The 10844-nt window shown below is 41.9% G+C and overlaps 1 long non-coding RNA gene across 1 annotated transcript in view; it reads left to right on the plus strand.

Annotated features, from left to right (window-relative positions):
* LOC140329086 (uncharacterized) overlaps positions 1-6749 on the plus strand; it is a 24101-nt gene extending 17352 nt beyond the window's left edge. The window contains exons 2-4 of the long non-coding RNA XR_011920417.1: positions 2162-2350; positions 2511-2777; positions 3144-6749. This is a non-coding gene — a long non-coding RNA (uncharacterized lncRNA). The remainder of the gene's footprint in view (positions 1-2161; positions 2351-2510; positions 2778-3143) is intronic.
* The last annotated feature ends 4095 nt before the right edge of the window (positions 6750-10844 follow it).

Genomic DNA, 10844 nt, shown 5'->3' on the forward strand with positions numbered 1-10844 from the left:
TTTACAATCTATCTTTTTATGTATCCTTTTATAATGTATTTTTTTACATCTGTTTGGAGGCTGTAGAAGCTCTACACAGTGCTGAAAAAAACCCGAATTTTTCCTCCCATTGACTTTAATGGTGTTTGACTTTGACATTCGACCACCCAAATTTTTCTGCTATATTCGAGCGAATAGCTGCCGAATCGAATAGTGAGCTATTCGTCCAACACTAATTAATACACATACAGCAGGCGTATGTGCAAATGTGTGGAGTAGGCACGTTTTTAAGGAGGCGGGAGTAAACCCGGAAGTTTCATATCTGTTATCATCATGCCGCGCCTGTTGCTTGCAGAGAGAGACCTGCGCTTCATCATTCAAGTAGGAGAATTTTTTTAAAAGTTTTAGCGGGGGGGATTCTTTTTAGTTGCATAGGCATTCATGTTTGTCCATATTTGCACATTTAAATGTGTTTTATAGCATCATGCATGTTTGCACATTTAAATGTGTTTTATAGCATCATGCATGTTTGCACATTTAAATGTGTTTTATGCATCATGCATGTTTGCACATTTAAATGTGTTTTATAGCATCATGCATGTTTGCACATTTAAATGTATGTTAAGGCTGCTTCTCATATTCCTCAGGCTAAGAACTCACAGTCTTTAATCCTTCAGATGTCCTAAACCCTTGTTTGTAACTACTTGAAATTTTGAGGATCCTACTAGCTACTACTCAACCACATTTCTTGGAGGTTGTTGCTGTTTAAAAAGCAAGTGCATCTAGGAGGCAAAAAGCAAAAAGGCCCATTCATGCCCCCCGGGCCACTTACCTAGCAAGGAGAATTGGGGTGTTACCCCTAAATTTATACCTACGTTTCAAGGAACCACAATTTATTGGGAATGGTGAGGTGCATACACCAGAAAATGTAGGTTCATTGCTTTCTCCTTGCTATGTAAGTGGGCCCGGGGTGCCACTTTTTCAATTAAGGACTCCTATGTGCACTTGCTTTGGAAAATGAATTCCCAATGTAGGATTTTCAATAGTGTTTGCAATTGGGATCCCCATATCTTCAAATGCTTAAAATCTGGTGGGCTGAAATTTTGGAGATATTTTGGGACTATTATCTATGAGTGTTCTCTGTGCTTGTTCACAGAGTTGTAAGGCTGCAAGATATGACATGCAGAATTCTCACACACAGATATCACACTGTGCCCATTATGTTGTTACACATGCCCACAGAGTGGATATATTTTCCAAAGGTTTTTTTTTTTTTATATAGAAGCCACAGCACCACTATAGAATGGAGGAGGGACAGCCTATGTCCCCATCTCATTCTAGCTGCGCTGTTCTCACTGCCCAGCTCTTATCAGCAGCTGGAATCCTCTGCACGGATGACAGCTGAGAATGGAGCGTCTTCTTTTGTTCTTTCAATGGGTTAGAGCTGCAGATGAGAGCTGGGTAGAGGTCCACACACCTAAAGTTGGCTGTTGACAACTATGTACGTGCACATATTTCGATGTGTGTATATACGGTTTGTAAAAATCCTCATGATTCTACCCCATTAAGCTCAATCAGAGGTAGATCATTTGAAGAGCACTAATTAGCTTCCTCGCTATCACGCAAGGCTTGAAATGATCTTTCTTTGTCCAGAGGACAGTGGAATGTCCTGTGGATAGCTGAGACCACAATCCTGATTTTGGCACATCATTCTACTGTCTCACATAGCACTACCCGTGTTTTGTATTTATGCACTTTTTGTTTTTTGTTTTTTTTTCCCGTGTCAACAAAATAAATCCACATGTGCTGCATTATCTGACCTAATGCAACGGTGCTTACATTTTGTTCTAGATTGTATGTATGTGTGTCACTTACTAATGCTTCACTAAAACCGGATAAAAAGAGTTTACACCTAGGAGCACAATTATTGTTTTTACAAAGGTTTAACTAGGATTAAGCTTAGTCCGGCAACCCGGAAGCTTTTAAGTAATAGTAATAGTATACTCATATATATCTACACACAAAATTACCAAACAAACAATTTACAATTACAACCAAAGTATGTCAGTTTGCAACAGAAAATATATCAATCAATAAATCAATCAGTGATCTCTTTTTTTGTTTTTAAGAGGTGTTTGGTTGTTGTCAAAATAACTCACATTTTGTTTCTCTTTTTCTTTAGACAACGATTCTGTGCCGGTATGACCAGCAGCGGTCAATTTATGGCGTCGGATTGCTGAGAGGCTTGCAGACAGGTTCTGGACCCCTACTGGTACGCGCCCAACTGTCGCCCAAATACAACATGTTTGGAGCAACCTCAAGCGAAGGAGGGCCAATTTGGTGCATGAAGTGGGGGACCGCATCCTGTCTGGTAATTTTTGCATTTTGTCTTCTCCTCTTGTTAAGGTGTGGTGTTTTAGAATGTTTGTTGTTTGTGTAAAGTAGTATTGGTTAGCCTAGAACTGTTTGTTTTTCACTTTCTATATTTTACTACCCTTAAAAGTTTTGGATATTTGTTTTTGTTATTACAGCCAACTCTCCATCACGCCGGCAGCTGCTAATTATCCAGTGGCCACACAGATGACTGGCCATCCCCCAGGATGTGGAGGAGAAGAAGACATCCCCGGGGGAGGAGGAGCCATCACCAGAGGAGGAGCCAGATAAGGAGGAGGTGCCATCCCAGGGGGAGGGGGAGCCATCCCCAGAGACGGAGCCATCTCTGGAGGGGGAGCCCCCTGCCCAACATCTGCAGCCAGAGTCCTCCAATGAAGGAGAGGAGGCGGCCGAGGAGATTGTCTGTAAGCTAACCTTATAGAATCAACTTTTGTAACATATGTTGCGATTCAACACATTCTCACACTACTTTCACCATTTTTTGTTACAAATACAAAGAAAGATCTTGCAGGATTTCATGTAGCTTCCAGTCATTAATTATGCATCAAATGAAGGTTCTTTCTAGGTTGTTGGCTAGCATGACGAAATATAGACATGAGTTGTTAGTTTACCATAGTTGTACTGACAAATGTTTTCTCAGAATTTTTGGACGTAGGCAAAAAGTATAATTTAGAAGTTCTGCATTAATCTATTCACCTTAACTAACCTTACAAATCTTCTTTAGTCCTGCCCACCCACTTTTACGTATGGTGTTCATTTTTTATCTACAGCTCCTGGAGCGCCCTTGCCAACACCTCCTCTACAGGACACAAGTTCCTCATCTGAATATAAGTATTTCTCCATTTTAGATATTGTGAACATTCCTTTAAAACGATGAATATAAAGTAGGAGATACTTTTTAGGCCTAGCTCCATCAAGTATCATTAGGAGTGTATGACTAGCTTCATGTCTAGGCAGCTTTTAAGAGAAGACAACGGTTAAATGTCACTTAGCCAAGTTTGTCCCTTGTGAAAACCCACAACCTTCATTGCCAACAAACTGCATCACTTTAGTTCTATAGACATAATTAGCTTGGCCCCAGGAATAACCTTTCTTTCTTGTTCGGCACGTTCTAAACAGCATAACTGTCAGATGAGACGACATAACTTGAATTCTTTAGCACTGTGCAATTTAAGAACTAGCTCTAAATTATACTGTTACATTTGGTCAGTACTTACCTCTCTTATTTTTTTGGTCTCCTTCCACAAACACAGTCAGTTCCACATTGAGGGAGGCAGCCGGCCCTCCTGGGGAGCTTCTGAGCCCCCCTTCTTATCCTACACCAACCTGTTTTGCAGCTTTGCCGAGTTTGATCCATTCCTGCATTGGTCACTTTATTTTCAAAATATCCTGGGACCTTAAAAGTAACAGAGTTGGGTATGTTAGATATGTCCTCTATAGAATACACAGCTGAACACCTAAGTATGTAATTTTAACCAAAAAAAAAGTAGATGACTGTTGAGGCGATTTCCTATTGATCCCAGATCATTTCCCTCTTTCTAATAGCTTCTGTTTACAGTGCTGGAAGGGTGTAACACATGCAACCTAATGTGTGGTTAGATCACTCTCAAAACTTTATTGTTTGCACACAGTTTATATAACAGTTCAAAGGCATGATCAGTGCATGATCACATGATTTCATACAATTAGCAGACATAACAGATGTCCTTGTGGTTCTCCTAGAACAAGATATTTTTGTCAAAGTAACAGATATATGGCCGTAGGGAGGAAAGGAAGAGTTTCAAGGCAAAAAGGGGGGAAGCGGATGCTAGTTTACTGATAAGAAGAGTACAACTAGTTTCAACATAATTCAATCATCTACAAAACATAACAAAAGTACAAAAATAATTAGGTACAAGATTAAGAAAAATTCCTCAGCTCCTTACATTCCCTCTTTTTATCCTTTAAAAAAGGATAACTACTTGACCTCATACCTCTGTTCCTTTACATACAAATAGACAGCTTCAGGTTCTTGGGCATACATAACTTGAGGGAGCTGATTGATTTTTGATTTGAATATTTACAATAATATAGGAGTACATTGTACACAGCAGCATGCAAAGATACACATACCAATGACAATAAAGACAAAAGCTATAAATTGTCTAATCCATAATCCAATGTTGGGAAATAGATTCCATAACCAGTCAAACAACCCTAAACCGCTATTTTGTTTAATATCCTGAGCAAAATCCTTAAGAGTGCTAATCGTATTGTGGACAGATTCTGAATGATCCGTCATGTTAAAACAACACATTCCTGCAAAATGTTCACAACCAATATTATGTTTAAGTAACAAATAGTCAATAGCTGCTCTACTTTGTAGGATGCCTTTCTTAGCGTTAGTATAATCAGTCAATAATCTGGATAGAGCAAGGAAGTGTTATTAAGTCCCTTTGCTACTATACAAGCCAGGTGTGTGAGGTCAGTGTATGTAGCTACTGAGAGCCCTGGGACACCTACGACTGAAGCAGCTAAGGCCACAACCTCTGTTTTGGATAGTAGATGTAGGCCAGCTGAACATGTGTCACTTAGGGCTAGGGAGGAATTTTTTATACGCATGGGTGATAGTTGTTTCTTCTGACCCATGGCTAGGGCCATTCTTGAGAAAGTACATGGCCCTCCGGAGATGTTAGCAGGGATATAATTATAAGTCGTGTTTCCACAGGACCACAACCAGCCTGTGGGTAAATTAACATGTTGATAATGGCTAGGGGACAGTTGAGTGGAATTACAGACCATAGGGTTATGAACACCTGTGCAATCCTTTTCAATTCGGTTACATAAGCGAAAAGAATGAGATGTAGAATTTTGAAAGTTTGTGACTTTCTGTAATGCTAATATCCTACAGTGGAATATTTCAGAGTGGTTACAAGTCATATGGTAACATACATCTCCCTGGGTAATATTTATAGTATGTATAAAAATCATAAATTTTTCCGGGGAATCATAGGTTCTACAGTTGTTGCAAAAGATATACGGGTTATGGAGTAAACGTATATCACTTTCAGTAACATCAGTGTCATTGTAGATATTGCTAAAGACTCTAACCAGTATGCTGACTGGAGTGGAGACAGCAATCAAACAAGTTAACATATCTTGATTACTTTGCATATCAGATAAGCAAAAACTAGAGCTATTATATATTTCTTTGGCAAGACGTTCCCATATGTTACCACGGAAGTCAGACCAATCACTATACTCAAATCCTCACCGGTGCATAGACAGGGTAGTCATTCTTTAGGTTATGGCTTGATTGGAGGCAAATGAAGGGCAAATCTTGAGGGTGATAGTGGCAAGTTGCTGTGACCCAAAAAGGCAGAATATAATCATCAGGGCTCCAAAACTACAGACAAGCATCCAGGCTGGTACTTGTGGATCAAGAAGCATCATCCTGGCACTGGATGGGCAGTGCCTTTTTCACTCTTGAAGCTTGTATCCAGGTGGGTCCTCCACTGGTCAGCACGGCTGTTTTAGTGATGGCTTGCACAGTGACTGGAGGTCCAAAGGGCGGATCCAAGGATTTTTGCTTGTGCAGAGCTTTGACCAACACTACATCTCTGGGCTTGAATGGGTGCGTCGGTTGATCTGTAGGGAGAGGAAAAAAGAGAGAGATATCTCTGTAGTTGCTGTTTAATTTTTCAATTTACTTAGCTACATATTCATCCTGAATTTGTTGTAAGTCCCTGGTAGTAAGATAAGGGGTTCTTTGGCCCAAGGGGTGGGGAATGGACATCCCATTAAAGTTTTAAAGGGTGATAGCTTATTAACTGGATTGGGTGTCATTCTTATTTCTGCTAGTACGGCTGGTAGGTTTTGGTCACACTTATGGAATGTCCCTCCAGTTGCTTTCCTACGTTTGTCTTTCAATGTCCTATTCATCCTTTCTACTACTCCAGCACTCTGGGGGTGATATGTGGAACTGGCTGTGTGAATCTTTGTTCATCATTTTTTAAATCTCCTGCGTGACATTAGAAGTGAATGGAGTGCCATTGTCTGAGCGTATTCTCACTGGGCATCCAAAACTGGGGATGATCTCCTTGCATAGTATCTTAGCTACTGCCCTTGCATCGTCTTTCCTGACTACAAAAGCTTCTACCCATCTGCTGAATCTATCTGTAATCACTAACATTATCTGACATCCATTGGAAGCCTTTGGCATGTGTGTGAAATCAATTTGTAACTCTTGAAATGGACCCTGTGGAGGTAACAAATGTTCATGTTGTCCTGCTTTCTTTCCTTGCACATTATTTCTAGCACATGGTAAACAACGGGAAAGTATGGCTTGTGTGTGTTCCTTTAAATTCTGGGCACAAAATCGCTTGTTTATTTCTTGTGTTGTGGTCTTAATGCTTTTGTGTCCTATACCGTGAATTTAAAAAACAGTGAGGGGTACTGCTATTTGGGGCAGGCCTACTATTCCTCCTTTTGACCAGATTCCAAAGGAATCTAAGGTCAATCCTTCCTTTTCCCAGAATTCAATGTCCTGTGAAGTGGCGAAGGACTGTAATCGTGTTAGAAATGTGTTGGTTTCAGTGGAAGCTGGGATGGCGAGCAGAAGTGTATCAGGGGGGCTAGTGGTGGATGTGGTAGACTGAGCAGCAGCTTTGGCATGAAAATCTGCTAGTCTGTTGCCCCTGGCATCGAAGGAATTGGAAGAAGTGTGTGCTTGACATTTGACAATGGTTATTTATTGGGGGAGGTGAATGGCTTGTAAAAGTTTTGAAATTAATGCGGAGTGCTGAATGGGTTTTCCATCCGCTTTGTTAAAACATCTTCGCTGCCAAATGGCTCCCAAATCATGTACAACTCCCAAAGCATAGCAGGAGTCAGTGAATATGTTTACAGCTTTTCCTTCCATAATTTCACATGCTCTGGTGAGTGCTATCAATTCTGCGTCTTGGGAGTTAACAGAGAGTGGGGCGGCTTCAAGGACTGTGTCAGGGAGCTGTACCGCGGCATATCCAGCTAAATAAGTTTTGTCAGAGGGTCGCGAACAAGACCCATCTAGAAAACATTTTCTGTTAGAGGAATGGGTGTTGTGGATAAGTCTGAACGTGGTGTTGATGTATTATGTATTTCAGTGATACATGAGTGTGACTCTGGCACTTCATCCTCTTGCCCTTTAAGACCAGTGGCATTGAGCACAGCGACAGGACCTCTGTTAGCAGGAGCATATTTTACACCTAATCCTGCAGTGGATGTTAGGATAACTTCATAACCGACAACCTTTGTGTACCTTTACCTTCATGCATCTGAGCAAGCACAGCAGCCATGGTTTTACAATTCTCTCTTGCATACAATACAAATAGTACATTGAAATTTGGCATTCCCAATGCAGGGGCAGAGGTCAGGGATTCTTTTAACACCACATATGCTTTAGTCATTTCATCAGACCATTCAATGTTATTAGGGGCACTGGGGGTGGTACTGGGATGGAGCTGTGAGTCCCAATACGAGCAGTCAGGAATCCAGTGTCTGCAGAAATTGATCATGCCAAGCTGAGCAGCTGTTTCTTTGTCTGTGGGCAAACACAGACAGGTAATGGCATGTAAACGGCTGGGGGCTAGCAGCCGGGATCCTGGGTTTAAAAGCATTCCCAGGTATGTGACCTGTTTTTTTTTCTGTGACACCCTCTGTCCTTCCTTTCCCAAAAAACACAACAATGAAACAGTATCCTTCTGAAATGCCTACACAACAATAGATAATCAACATACTGTAATAAAGTTTAACCATGCTGCGGCTGCCAGTTGGCAAGAACCCACTGGAGGGCAATTGAGAAAAGTGCGGGTGAGTCAACAAAACCCTGGGGCAAGCGGCACCACGTGTACTGCTGTCCCATGAAAATGAAAGCCATAAGGGGCTGAGTCTCAGGCGATAATGGTATGGAGAAAAATGCATTGGCCAAATCAATAACACTGTAAAATTGGGTCTCGGCGGGACTGCTGTAAGGATGGTACTAAGATCTGACATGACTGGTGTCAGGGGGGTAACCAGCTCATTGATGGCTCTGGGATCCTGTGTAAAGCGGTATGAGCCATCAGGCTTTTTGACAGGATTCACTGGAGTATTGTAAGGAGAGCAGGTTTTCTTAAGTATGCCTTGCTGGCAGAAAGATTGAATCATAGGGGCTAAGGAATCTTCCTAGTCTTTAGTTAAAGGATACTGCTTTTGGTATATTAGTGTATGTGGTTTTGTGAGTGCTGTATATGGGGTGCAGTTCAGGAATCCCACGTCATATGGTCCGGTGGACCATGTGTTGTCAGGAACTGGAAAATCCAAAAAGGGCAGTTGCAAGGTTGTATTGACATTAATCCCTCCCTTTGGGTCAACAACCAGTGACATTCCAGAGATCCCATCTGGTCTCTTCCTAACAGGTTAACTGGACAACTAGGTAATACCTTGAATGAGTGATGTGTAATGTACTCTCCATGTACTGTACATATGGGGATATGAGGTGTGCGTCTTGTAGGGGTGATGACTCTTATTCCCACAGAGGGGCCACCAGGTGAATATGGACCTGACCAGGATCGGAGGACAGAACAAGTCGCTCCTGTGTCTACTAAGAAGTCTGTCAGGAACTTTCCTACTTTTAATGTGATTGTTGGGTTTTTATCAGCCTGGTCAGAGATTTGTAACATAGTGGTAATGGAGTCTTCCTGTGGGCATCCCTATGCTTGATGTGGTTTTCCTCCCCATTGTATGGGGTACTTTGTGGCAGGGTGGTTGTAATTGTGAGATGAATGTGGCTGCATTGGCGTGCTATGTGTTTGCTGTTATACTGACTGCTGTTAGTGTGTAGGGCAGTCCCTGGCCCAATGACCTTCCTGTCCACAGGCAACATCCTTGATTCCTTCTAACATTTCTATATCCTCAGTTGTCATTCCTGTCCTGTCTACCTCCTCTGCCTCTACCTTTTCCTCTGTACCCTCCAGGTTTCCCTGAATAATAGAGTGCCTGCACATGGGGTTTTGACGGTTTAGGTAGCTCAAAGCAACCTGCCGCGTCTTTAGTTAACAATTGTCCCATTATATCCTGCAGGGGTAATATGCTCCAATTATCAATAATCATTTTGGCAGTTTTAGCATGGTCAGCGAATAATCAATTAATCAGTGACTGTGTAAAAACAACATTCAAATCTCCTCCTAATCCTAGACCTGCCTCTTCCTTCTACACTTTCCTAAACCTTCGAGCATAATCACTTACTGTTTCTCCTGCTTTCTGTTTGCATGCTAATGCTGTGGCCATTGATTTTCTATGTCCAGGTATCCTAACAAATTCATTATGCACTTGGTCCTACATAAGTTTTTGGGGTTAAGTACACAACAGCGGATGATGTGTAGCATCTGCTGGGTAATGTAGGACTAGTGGGGGTGGTAATAATGTCTGTGACTGCTTGGTCTTTGTTTTGGTAAGAAGAGCAGGGGCTGAGGGGGAATCCTGTGTAAAGGTTTGTTGCTGCACTGGCTGTATTAGACAGATAATCGTGCTCCTAATCCTCATCCTCCTGTGTTCTCCTTTGTGTTTTTGCTGTTAGTTATGGATATAAGGGTGTATACGGGGTTGGAATAGAGGATGTGATTTGGGCAATAGTTTTCTCTTTACGGGGATTGTAATCTTTCCAATATATTTTCAAAGTATACCAGACTTCCCCACAAGCCTTCATGTATTGCCGGTCCCACTCGGGAACTCGTGGATCTAATTTATATCCCTATCCCTATTACTGAGACACATTCACAAGATACAATTAATATGGAATTTAGAGAATGATCTTTCCAGTGGGAAGGGGTCAGGGCATTGTAAGTTTTCAGTGCCATTTGTCAAATGTAATGTAAAAGGGTCAGTGTAATAGTCTCCTGCCCTGCAGTTAACAAAATCAATGAGTTTCCCCTCGAATATTATAAGGAATATCCTCATCACTGGGTGACATGGCTGTGGGTTTTTGTTTCTGTCTGATTTTAATGTGTTTCTTTACATGTTTTTTATGTGGATCTGGGAGCTGTTCCTCCCTTGTGGAATTCCCCTTACCTTGGGAATTCCCCATAGTTGCAGTATAAATCACAGTATAAATATCAGACAGTTGTAGACAGTTATTGTTAGTTCAGTTAGTTCAGCAGGTAGCTGCAGTGCTCGCTGAAGTCCTGTTCCCAGGACCGCTTACCAAAACGCAGCTTAAGTCACGTTACTGCTTGCCCGAGGCAACCACAGTAGTGAGGATTGACCCAAACTTATCTTATATACAATATTTCTTATACTTCTATATCATGCAACAAAATTCCTATACTCTATACATTAAACAGAAGCCATCAGTGTGCACATAGGCATGCGGTGGGCTGGCCGGGGCACAAGTTGGGCGGTCAGGGGCATGGGGTGGGCTGGCAGGGGCATGGAATGGGTGGCCAGGGGCACAGGGTGGGCGGGAAAGGCATGGG

The sequence above is a fragment of the Pyxicephalus adspersus genome, chromosome 4 (assembly GCF_032062135.1).
Source record: "Pyxicephalus adspersus chromosome 4, UCB_Pads_2.0, whole genome shotgun sequence".
In the NCBI taxonomy this organism is placed as follows: domain Eukaryota; kingdom Metazoa; phylum Chordata; class Amphibia; order Anura; family Pyxicephalidae; genus Pyxicephalus; species Pyxicephalus adspersus.